This window comes from Solea senegalensis, linkage group LG10 (genome assembly GCF_019176455.1).
Source record: "Solea senegalensis isolate Sse05_10M linkage group LG10, IFAPA_SoseM_1, whole genome shotgun sequence".
Classification (NCBI taxonomy): Eukaryota; Metazoa; Chordata; class Actinopteri; order Pleuronectiformes; family Soleidae; genus Solea; species Solea senegalensis.
The window spans coordinates 15,075,559-15,088,420 of NC_058030.1; the positions used below are offsets into that span (position 1 = coordinate 15,075,559).

Here is a 12,862-nt window from a genome sequence, read left to right on the forward strand (position 1 = left end):
TGATAGTAATGGACTAAGCGAAGTAATCAGGTGACAGACAGAATTTCCATTATACTTCTAATTTAGCAGGAAATGCAAATGAAGCCTGAAACCCAAGACAACCTCACAAATGGTTAGATTGTATAATGTTAAGAGTAGGGATGTCCCAGTCGCAATTATCGGATTGGAGCTGATCTGGGCATTTACTTTCACCTGATCTGAGATCAGTTATCACACCATACAATGATATTAGCTGCAAGTTAACACTTTCAACAAACACTGGCTATTGGCTACTTTTTCACCCATGTAGCTCAGCTGTAGACTGTAGCAGAGCTTTATGTATGTCAGATAAGTTTGATATAATTGGTCATAATGTAGTAAGATACCTTTTTTTGATTCACACACACACACAGACACACACACACACGCATTCCGACTCTGACTGTGCTGACTTGTTGAGCAGTTAAACATCACAGAAACACTAAATCTACATCAGAAATAGTTATTTGTGTTTGTTGAACAGTTTTTTTTATATACCAGAATGTCTACATTATGTACAAACATGAAGAGAAGTAACATTTTCACAGTCACAGTTTAACTTTAAGTTGCACACAAATACAGCTCTGGTTCAGTTGGAAAGCAGGTTACGCCCCTGCTCCCTCTCTTCCTAGCTCTGTCTCTACCAGCAGTGCAGCCTCACAGCAGCAGTATACAGGAGAGATGATGTATACTTCAGTCAGGAATATTTATTTTACTGATTTATTTCAGTGACCTCCTTGATTGGGACTCGGCACAAACTCAATAGTAAAAAGATCGGATCTGGATCAGACAGTTGATTTTAATTCAAATTAACTTATCAGTAATGTCTGTTGAGGCGTATTGCACGAGTGTACAAAAACAATTATCCCTTTTCCATTAAAAACATAGCTCAATGCATCCAGAAACTGATACTGAATGGTGTATTTGTATTAAGAAACAACTCTAATATTTCCAACTTACTATCAGGCAGAAGGTTTTCTTAATCAGTGTCAGTGATGCCAGTTTTGTCATGGTCTATATTGTTAACACATCCTAAGATATGCCAAAGCTGCCTCTTTGTAAATGTGAATACACCCACGCAGCTTGCTAATCAGGTTTTAACTGAGCACCACAAATGCCATGAGGGCTCAGCTGAGTTTACACAGAAACAAATTAGGGAACCTGAGCCAGCAGCAAATCATTGCCTCCACAAGATGGTCAATGTTCCAAGCATTATGAGATTGATATCTAATCAGGAAAAATGTTGCATTTGTCTCCTTGGTCATTTACCCACGGTATGTGCCATTGGCTAGAGTCCAGTTAAAACTGCATGATTACAATACCATGCAGATCAAGTGGCTCACTCCCATGACTCTGTTATTGCAGAAATCCAGCAACCAAACCCCCAAAAAAAAAAAAAACAAACCTCATAACACTAAGACACACTGGCTCACTGATAGATTTACTCCAATATGACAAATGTGGGCAAAATCACAATAAACGTATACTAATTGACCTCTGTAAACCAAAATATGTCAACATTTATATTGTAAATGTCATGTACTGCCACTGTACACTTTAAAGTAATGGATCCAGTTTAAAAAAAAGTATAAAAATTATTGACATAAATCATCCAAGTCCATGAAAAATTAGTAAGCAGCATGCTTTGAGGCAACTGTGTGGTGTCATAACATTTAATTATTTGAATTGTATTTTAATTAATGGGGCAAATGAACCACAGAGCTCATTCTTAACAAAGCCTTTCTTGTAGAGCCTCTCTAGCACAGCTGCTGAAGATATTTTTTCCTCAGTTTTTTTTCCCCTCAGGATTTTATGGAGTGGAATCAAAGATGGAATCAAAAACAAATGCAATGTTTTTTGAAATAGGTATCCAAAACCACATATTTTGCTAATTGAGTATTTCAAAAAAGTTGTTGTAATGTAAAAACTGTTAGCCATGGTGTCCTTGGACAAGGAGGAAGCATTTTTATTTTGGTTGATACCAGATGTGTGCATCTGTAGAGAATGGGCAGTGAGCCCGATCCTGGTACATGTACACGTCACTCTACATGCAGTGGGCATGTTAGAATCTGCATGCTCCTCACAGTGAAATCGGAAACTCACAGCGTACCAGCTGAGCTCTGCCTGTCTGCCGAGGCGGCAAATCAATGCTCCGCACACTGCTCTACAATAACGGCGGCACAAGATCCACATTATGATTCTTTTTCCTTTATTGTGACAACAATCCACTTTTATTACCTCTGCCAAAGAGATTAGGTTTTTGGCCAAGTTTGTCTGTTGAGCATCATAACTTAAATAGTAAGACAAAGATTTTGATTAAATGTTGGGGTTCTGGGTTATGGCTCAAGGGAGAAACTGTTGATTTTGTGGCAATCCTGCCACAGTTCCAGATTTCTCTAGTTTATTACGAAACTGTGTGTGCCCTCGGCCACAGTCTATGGGGGACACCAGGACAAATGTGCTTCCAACTTTTAGACAGTTTGATTTATTACAGTTACATTTATGATGAGAGTATGTTTACTGATCTAAATTATTTAATTTATTTCACATTGTCAAGTATGTATGGGCTGATGAAAAGAAGGCATGAACATGATATTGCAAAAACTGCTACAGCCCTAATCAATCAATAGTCGTGATTTGACTAAGAAAAAGACAAAATTAGTGTAGGATGAGGACTGAGCAAATTGAACAGCAATGGCTCTGAAGTGATAATCCAAGGTTACCAATGGGGTCAGCTAACCAGAATAACCAGCTAACCAGGAAATATGAACCCATATAAAAGGTCTCTTGCATGCATTCACAGACGAACCCATAGTGTTTCACGGTGAGAATAATACAGACTCTAAACAGCGGCATTTCATTCAGGTATTTTACCAGTTCCTACACAAATCAACAATACAACAGTGATGTAAAAGGTAAAATAAGCTTTCACTTACTAAACTCAGGTATGTGGAATTCACACTGTGTTCCTAACCTCAAATGAGGATGATGATGGTCTCTGCTGGCACGGCTCGTTTTGTGTCCTATGAAGTCCCCTCAAGTTTACCTGTCAAATAAAAAAAACACATTTTATAGGCTGAAATAAAAAAAAATAAAAAAAAAACATTTACAGACTGATTTAACCAGACCAGAGAGGTCCCATTACAGCCCAATAAATGTATTTTATCTTTAAAAAAAAAAGCAACATAAAAGCTTGATTAAATGTTACAGTAGGAAGTGACAATTTGACAATGTTTAAAAGAAAATGAGACATTGTCAAATGTATACTGATAGCCCAAGCAGCCTGAGCAGAAATAACACAATAAACACTCAACAACGAAATGGATTTTCACAAACTTTTCACTGATCCTGACTTACCCTGACAGAATCAATAAGCAGAGCAGCTTTTCATTGCCATTAAACTACAACGTCTGAACGGCAACATATGGTCTTTGTTGCTCTAATCCTGTCCACTGAAAATAAACACAAGCGCATGTGTTGTCGGGTCATTATTAAAGCCTATGGCTAACCCAGTGTCTGTCAGACCAGGCAGCAGGCAGGAGGAAATTAAAAGCGAAGATGCCAGGAAGAAAGTCGTACTCAGTGGCAAGAACAATATTGCTGGTCCCTAGAGAGAGAACAGAGGGCAGGGCAGAAAGATTAAACTAAATAAAGCTCGCTTGGATAAATAATTTTTGTTGCTATTTTAAAGAATAAATGTAAACCAACAACCACCAAAAGAACAGGGAGGATACCCTCGTGTGTGTGTATACCGTATGTATATATGTATACACATAAATACACAAGTGTATATATGTGTGTATATATATATATATATATATATATATATATATATATATATATATATATATATATACATATATATATATATATATATATATATATATATATATATATATATATATATATATATATATATATATATATATAGACATATATATACACACATACATATATATATAGACATATATGTATGTGTGTATATATATACACACACACGTATATATCATTTTGATGTTGGAGTCTGATGAACTGATCAAACTTTAACATTTTCTGACATTTGTTTTGGACCAAATGTGTTCTTGATAAATTGGAAGAACAATCAACATATTAATCAACTATTAAAATGACTGTTAGTTGCAGCACTAATCAGATATAAATAAACAAGAAACAATACATAAAAAGAGACAAAGAGAAAGGAGGCAGTAACTCAACATTACAGATGCGAACTCTCATGAAACACCAAAGAAGAATAAACACAGAACTAAGTCTTGAGGCAGAGATCCTCAACAGTCACTCTTTGTGCTACTGTATTTGATCTAGTCAGAGCAAAACTGTGCAGCCAAGTTATAAATAATGCATACAGTTTATTACTTTGAGAGGCAGTGGCACACAATTGATACATTGGTTATTGCTTGTTTTCCTGAAATAAAAACGTATATTGGTTAAAATCCAGCCCTATGGAATAGGACACACCTTAACATGTTTTTGCCAAAGACTCATCATGCTGTCCTCAAGAAAAAAACAAAACAAAGCTGTTATATCACTACTGTAGACTGTGGATATTATTAAGCACTTGACAGTAGTAAACAGACATGTCAGAAAACATCATGTCAGGGAATACTCGAAGACCAGTTCATGGTAAGTACAAGAAACTGTAAACAAGTTTTGTTTTTGTTGGCATAGCTTCACAACATGCTAGAGAGGCAGGGGCAAGAGGTAGAAGAAATTGTTATCATTCCCTAAAGGGATTTTATTTAAAGGAAAAAAGGGCATCACCTTTGGCTACCTAGCATGTACTAAGCCAGGAGTGTGTGAACAAACTGTGGGATGGCCTAGAGCTGTACTCCATGCTACTTCTTGCTTCAGTGTCTTTTAAAACCACACACACTCAACCATCTATACATGCTGCTGCATGGCTCTCCAAAGACCAAATCAGCCTCACAGTGGAGCTGCACTGAGAACAACTTGAGTCTCTTATCTGGTCTATGTGGAGTGCATGGGACCGATCCAAAAGGTTAAACTCATTTCTCACTTGATTTGGAAGTACATTGAGTACGGCTTCCATCAACAATAACTGGTAGTGAATTTCATTGCTTTGAAAAGACAGGCCATAAAATACTTTAGTGTGATAGTTGTACGGTAGTCACAGAGCAGTGTTTTTGTTCTGTATGACAGCAATTACTGAGAGGAGTCTGCAACAAAAGCCCAGAGTCTTTAAGTGTTGGCTCGGGTGACAATATTGTGCAGCCACAAGCGTTTACAAAAAAGGTCATCAGGACAGATCTGACCCATTTACTGGAGCTGCTTTTGCATTCACACAGCAGAGTGCTACTCTGTTACCAGTGAAAGTATCTAATGTTTTGATGATGAAGCTTGAGATAAAAATGACAGCGATGCCACTGAACATCCACCTCACCGAAGCCCAAAAAAATGCCGATGCCTACATTAGTGCAGCTTCAGTCACTGCTGCTCACTCCACATAAACCGTATTATTTTTTTCCGCCATGCTGAAAAATGTATCACCATGGGCACTATGGGAACAGAAGAAACCCTGTTTAGTTTGTTCCTAGATCCTGAGCCAATTAGAATCCCCCTGCACTCCCACACTGTCTGGATGACGTATTGACTGATGATCACACAGTGTCACATTTGTCTCCTCACTGGGCGTCACTTCTTTTTGTGAGATATTAAGAATGGTTTAGCCACCATGTTGCTTCCCTCATGTTGTTGGCTCCTGTTTGACCCAGGTCAGTCAGTACCTTGGGTTAGGTCATGTTGTGTGTTGCAATGTTGTGCCACTGGAAATGTGGGCGTGTTCATGCATGAAGCAAAGGTGTTATTTTGAGGAGGGGAAAAAAACAGCTGGTCATTGCCTTTGACTTTTCTCTGCAGACTGCAAGAAGTAAGCTGCAGGTCAGCACAGAACACAGCATGTTCAGCCTGGGAGCAGTACAGTATAACTGAACTACTTAGGACAGGTTGTGACATGTCCAACACAAACCAGATCTGTCAGGTTTGTCTCTCATGCCACGTGATGCTAAGAATGACCAAAAGCTACTTCCAATTTCCTGGGAGAATTGAAACACACGTCTTTCATTTTATTAATGAAAAGATTTCAGCACACTTGGGGAGGGGTGCAGTTCAAGTAGTTAGTTATAGTCCAGGGCATAAACAGGGTGTATTGTTTGAAATAGGTTGAGGCATGTGTAGGAAAAAAATCTTCAAAAAAGGAGGGTGTGGGAAAGTCTTGCAGCAATAACCAGGTACAACATTTCAGTAATTGTGCATGGATGACATTTTCAGTGGTCAATTAGCCTTGGATATTTTAATTTTTTTATTTAGCCAGGAAGGTCCCATTGAGATACAATATGTCTTCTTCCAGGGAGTCCTGGTCAAGATATTTTAGGAGTTTATTAAAAGAGAGTAAAAAAATAGAGATACAATAAAGTTAAGTGCAGAAGTATACAGGCCATACGGAGAAGATCCTTAATCCGAGGTTATGTAAAATATGTGTATTTCATGACGGTCCATACAATGCCTTTGAATGTATTTAAAGAAGGCAGTGTCTGGAGTGAAATTGTGTTTTGTGGCTCATTCCATGTCCATGGTGGGCAGAAAGAGCAAGCCATTTTACAGCAGAGAAAGCAGAGTTCAATCTGGGAACATTTAAAAGAAGTTGAGCGGTAGAACCGGTGCTGTAGTTGCTGATGAGGTGCGACAAGAGGCTAGAAACATATACATAGGAAGTTTACCTAACAACGCCTTGATAGTAAAAAGCAGCATATGCATTTTACTACAGATTCAGATAAAATACAGTGAAGAGTGTGTGAACCCGCATTTGTTATAAAGCGTATTGCAGTGTGATATACAGATATACAGAGTTTCTGAAGATGAGATGAAGCTGCATGCATGTAAATGACATCACCGTAATCTAACACAGATAAGAAAACACTGTACAATTCTCTTTCTTGCCTCTAGGGGAAAAACATTCTTCAAAACGATAGAAGAAACCCAAGAAGACCAAGTACACCTAGTCAACCAGCTGTTATATGAAAGCACTGTGATTATTGAGTGTTATAACTTGACACGTGAAGACATCACCCAACTGTATATGTCTGCCTGTGTATATTGAAAGATGTACAGCTGTATGTGTTTGGCACTGTCAACCAGCAAAGAGGTTATATTTTATCAGTGTGTGCAGGACTACACAAACAGACCTCCACTAAACCATGTGTGAGGATAAGGCATGAGTCAAGGAAGAATCTATTAAATTTGGTGCAATCGGGTAATGTTCTGAACAAACTCACATGGAAATTAGGGAAAGCACCAAGGCCAAGGCCTCTATGTTTCCCACAGTATCCATCCATCCAACCATTGTGTACCACTTTTAGCTCCATGAGGGTCACAGAGCTGCTGGTGCCAATCCCAACTGACATAGGGCAAAAGGCAGGGGTACACCCGAGACAGATCGTCTGAGTGTCAGTGTTCTTCTTTATATAAAGACGAACAACCAGTCACTCACACACTCAATTAACCTCTGCATGTTTTTGGACATGTAGGAGGAAACCGGAAACCAGAGAACCCTGAGAAAACCCATGCACACACACACACAGAGAGAACATGCAAACTCCACGAAGAAAGCCTTTAAAAAACTTCTTCTGAGTGACATACTGTAAAGAAAATTTAATCCAAGTCAGTCTTAATTACTTTTTTATTTATGTTGCTCACAAACAGCCAAACAAATGCTGCCAAACACATAACGTCCTTGATGGTGGCAGCAATGGTTTGAGGAATTAAATAAAACTCTTACTTTCTATTGGGTCTGAGCAATTTATGGTTTCAAATTAAAAAGGCAATATAAGGCTGCAATTACTCATTCAATGTTTTGATTGTTCTCCATTCTTTGCCAAATTAAAAACACTGCAATATCAGGTGTGGTGCTCCATCTTGATTTAAATCTAAAAAGCGAGTGAATATTGTTATGAAGCTCGACTTAAAAATGATATTGCAACTCAAATCTAATGTCAATACGTCAGAAAACTCACACTTATTTACTGTATATATAAATATTCTGCCCTTTTTATTCCTTTGACTATTGTGCTACAAAAGCAGGACACACTTGTGGAATTGCGGTTTGTTGTTGCTGGTCTTGATGCAGGTATGTGTTCTACGACGTGTCATTCGTGTTCCTCATGTTTGGTGGAAGACTTTTTCTCATGTGAACACCAAACACGTCGAGATCATGTTTTTCGAGTAACTGAGTCATTCTGCTATATCCTTTTGAAAAGTAACTTATAAGAGACATGTTATTTTATAACCACAATGTCAAGTCCGTGGAAAAGTCATGTTGAATAATTATTTAACAAATAAATTAATTAAATAAATAGTTCCTCGCAAACGCTTCCTATTGGCTGCTAAATAACTTTACAGTTAATGTGACAGGGTGGGGTGTAGCAGCTCCAGAGATAAGCCGGTTATCCTAACGGTGGAAAATAAAAGAAATTAAACGACAGGGAGTTTGAACTTTTAGTGATTTTTTTCTGACACACGCAAACACAACTGCTTCTTTTTTTTCCCCTTTCTTTTCTGTTTTTGACAGAGCCGTTCGCCACATGCTCCCAACTTCTCCAGCGTTTGCAGCGTTACTCATATAAAACCAGACCACTGTTACAAACAAAACATTTAAAAGTAAAAATAAATAAATAAATAAATAAATAAATAAAATATCTCCCGCACAAAGTGGACACAAGCTTTTACGACGAAGCGGCGAGAAAACAGCTTAAATCGCAGCTAGCTCTGAACTCTGCGACACAGAACAAATTGCAGCGCCAAAGCATTTCAAAGTGGCAGAGTGCTTGTTGAGAAAGACGGGAGTAAATATAAATCAGGGGTTTAACTCACAGTGAGCAGCAGCAGTGGAGTCCAGAGTTTGCTTCACAGTGGAACGTTTTGTCGTTGTTTAGATGAGTGAGTAGAGAGGCGGAGGACGGTGTGTCATCGTACTGCTCCGTGCTTTTACTATCCACAAACCCCGGAGCTTCGTTCACTTCTCAAAGAGAGGGAGAGAGAGTGAGAGCGCTGGCGATTACCGTAATGACCTGCGCCCACACCGAAGCGCACGTCAGATTTTTTTTTTTATTTATTTATTTATTTTTTCTACCGTAATACGTAGAGTAGATCTGCACCGTCAACAGAAAGGCAAACTATTGAGAAAGAAGGTGTTAAAACAATGAAATCACACCAATGACTATTATTATTCTTGATGTTTAATATTACAGAGAGGGGCAGGTCTATGTACCACAGAGGGTACATTTTATTAAAGGTCCTGTATGAATGAGTGACACCCAATGATTGTAGACGGTAACCAAGAAGCAAGTGAAGTCACTCTTCAGAATCTAAACTTCCGTTTCACAAACACCTGCAACCAGGCACATATAGGATGATGCAGCTGTCAATCACACTGATGTCCACTCATGTGTGTTGTGGTTTAATGTCTATTTTCCTTTGAATGGTAGTGGCTTTGCAAACTGAAATGAAACACTGCTGTATGAAAGTGTGAGTGAATAGGTGAATGGCAAAATTGTAGTGTAAAGCAGCTTTGAGTGGTCATCCAGACTAGAAAAGTGCTACCATTACTGAAAGAGACCTGAAACTAGCAGCTGAAATTATTCACTCAGTGTACATTTTTTCTCATGTACAATCTATGGCTGTAACAGACAGAGGACTTTTATGCTCACCCCTCTCTTTAAGCACATCAGGGAACTACAGTGGCCCTCACATACCAGCAAGTTTGTCATTCTGCCTCATTATCACAGTAAGCTTCGAATGTGAAACACACTCTCTGTTCTCTCATGTGGAGGATAAAGTGGTTGACAATGAATGAATGAATGAACACTGTTGGTTTGTCCATTTAGGTTGCTGTAGAAATATGCTGCAAAATGGCAGCGTCCAAAAAGCAAGGCCCGTCCCTGAATTACATTAAAATAGTGTTTTCTAAAGAAAAAAATGAATGATGTTTTTTTGGTTAGGGATATACAATATACGATATGCTGATATAGGGAGCGCTTGGTTAGATAACCAATGCAGAAATAGATATACATCTTTCTTCATTGTGCAAAACAAATAAACATAAATATCCGGGGATGTTGCCATGTTTGCCAATATCCAGGAATATAATACTATAACGTTTATTTATTTTAAGAATCATGGGAGTTCTTGTGATGGTGCTAAAATGCATTTGTGAAACTTGTTACTCCCTCTTCCTTAATCTGCGTGGTGTTACAACATAAATTATGACATGGGAGTTAGTTACAGTTACACTCTAACAGCCCTCTTTTTCCACATTTGGTCTTTAGCGTAAAATGAATAGCAGGGTTGGTTCTCTTTAATTGCTTTTGTAACAGCATTGAGGATATTCATGGAGGTGATAATAAAACAAGCTCCTCACCTTTTCACAGAGGTGCTGAATTAGTAATTAGTGTTGCAGGAAGGACCTCTGAGGTAATGCTGGCAGAAGCGGAACGAAAGCTGTGGGAGGAGAATAGACGTTGGCAACCGCAGAGAGAACCACACAAAATAGCCCAGCTTCATGACAACATGTGCACATGTCTCTGAAAGAAACATTACAGCAACAATTATTTATGTATATTACTTTGATAACTGATGAATCAGTTTGAGTGACGCTAGACGTTAGATAACATCATCATTTCAAGGTTTTGTGGACCATTGAACATCCCTGCTCACCCTAAAAATGCAATCTTTGCTTATCAAACGTCATGAACATGAATAGTTTAAAACTATACACACTTCCATAGTCCGATTACTCCTGCATGTATACGCTTAGTCGGACTGGAGTCAGACTTGGCGTTCTGCGCTTGCAGTAAAATTCCCGTCTTTGAGCCCGAAATAGAAGGAAAAGACATATAAACTGCAGTAGTACTGTGGTGCAGTAGTGAGTGAAAGCTATGGAGAAGACCCACTTTTGGACTGACAAAGAGACATGTACAGCAGGTACAAAACATACAGGATCACAGCAAGATCCATTTCACCATTCACTGTTTGTTTTTCTGTGACGTAAAGGTCAACAGGAAACTGATTCAATATGCGCTAGCTTATAGAGAGATACAGCACTGAGTGTTTTAAGATTTCAGATGTACACAGCAAAGTTGTCTGATTGACTGTCCCGCTTAAAGTGTGCATGTAAACATAGTGTGTGAGTGATCTCGGTCAGTGTGTTTTAAGAGTTCAGACATTTTCTCACCGATCCTCCCACCAGTCAGAAGGGGCCCCATTCAGGGGGTTTGATGTAACAGTGGTGAGCTGCATACTGTATTAGTGGGGTTTTATGGGCTTCATGGATGTCATTGCAAAATATACCATTAGGACTGACTCTCAGAGGCCCATTTGTTATTTATGTTTTTTGGGGCCCCAGAAGTGCCCTACATTTGGGGCTTTATGGTTGGCAATGAAAATGTACCTTGCGAGTCCTGTTTTCTTCAGGGCCCCAAGCATTTGCCTGGTATGTATGCAACCAGCAGCCACATGAGGAATAAGAAAACGTGGTTCCCTAGGAAAGACATAAGGGGTTGACACAGAAATCATGCCACATACTTTGTGTTAATTAAAAAAGTTTTTCGGAGCTGGAATGTGGGAGGCATGAGCTCTTGGTCTTCACCCACACTTAAACCTGTCATACAAGTAATGCTCGCCTGCCCCCACCCTGCAGTGGCCAGTCATCACCAACGACAGAGGCTGAGCACAGGCTGCAATCAATTATTGTCGTCTTACACAGTTTAACACAGCACACAGTAAGGATGAAGAGTCATATTAGGTCATCAGCTCCATAGACTCAACACCTCAGTGGACCTTGAAGACACCAAGGACATGTTATCAGCTCGCTTACAGACATCCTGCCGCATCAGCTCATCACGTCTGAAAGCCATCCAGGCATTAATCTTAAATTCACCCTGCTGTGCTACCTTAATTCACAACACAGGATTCCAGGTTGTTCTTAAACCATGACTTATTTTCCACATATTTAAAACATTCTGTGGCTTTTAACGTGTATTAAGATTCCAAAAAAAAAAAAAAATTCCTTATCCTCTTAATCCTACATTGCCTCCGGAGAACAGGATGTGCTGCTTAAGAGCAGGATTGTGATATTTTGTTTCATTTGAAGGAATGATTGAGGTTTGTTGCCAGGAGACCCGAGGAAATCACAACGGGGACACTGGGGGGAACTGGTGAGGGACACAACTTCTTGGAAAAGAGCAAGACTCATTAGGAACACTGTCCACAGCCAGTACCACCATGTGAAAGGACATGATGAAGCAGACACTGTAGAACTGGAAGGTGCGATTTTCTTCTACCTTCCCTTCTTCTCTCACTTTGTGGAGGGAATAATGGAAGTGAGAGAAGATGGATGATACTCAAAAGAGTGGATAAAAGAAGCATCTACATTTACACGGACAATAACAATCGGACTGTTTACCTCTCAAATACATTTTCTTTTTTAATTAAAACATTAATATAATGTTGTTAATTATGATGTTTACATAATTTGCTTTCACAATATCCCATCTGCAGTCCTGTTTATAGAGCAAAGTTCAGTTGACATTAGGTCCCTCGACACACATCTGACATTCCCATCCAATAAACTTTGCAATATCCACTTCCTTTAACACACCAGAACAAAAGTGAGTTTCTCCCTCGTGACAAAAATTAAGTTTCTGGGCAAAAGAAAATCTAGGGCATGTGTCGTCAAGCAGTTGACATGATGTGGAAGTTGTGTTGTGATTAAGACACACGTGTCTATAATCCAGCTCCAAAAACAACAATGTCA

At 38.9% G+C, this 12,862-nt stretch overlaps 1 protein-coding gene across 2 annotated transcripts in view; it reads right to left on the reverse strand.

Moving 5' to 3' along the window:
* Nucleotides 1–9,105, reverse strand: part of LOC122776171 (tumor protein p53-inducible protein 11-like) — a 34,617-nt gene extending 25,512 nt beyond the window's left edge. Inside the window, exons 1-2 of one of the 2 annotated variants that reach the window (XM_044036568.1) lie at nucleotides 8,923–9,105; nucleotides 2,993–3,064 (exon numbers count right to left, since the gene is read on the reverse strand). The gene's annotated coding sequence lies outside the window, so the exon portion shown is untranslated. Of the gene's footprint in view, nucleotides 1–2,954; nucleotides 3,065–8,922 lie in introns of both variants that reach the window. The other variant, XM_044036567.1, reaches the window with a different exon arrangement.
* Between the last annotated feature and the right edge of the window lie 3,757 nt (nucleotides 9,106–12,862).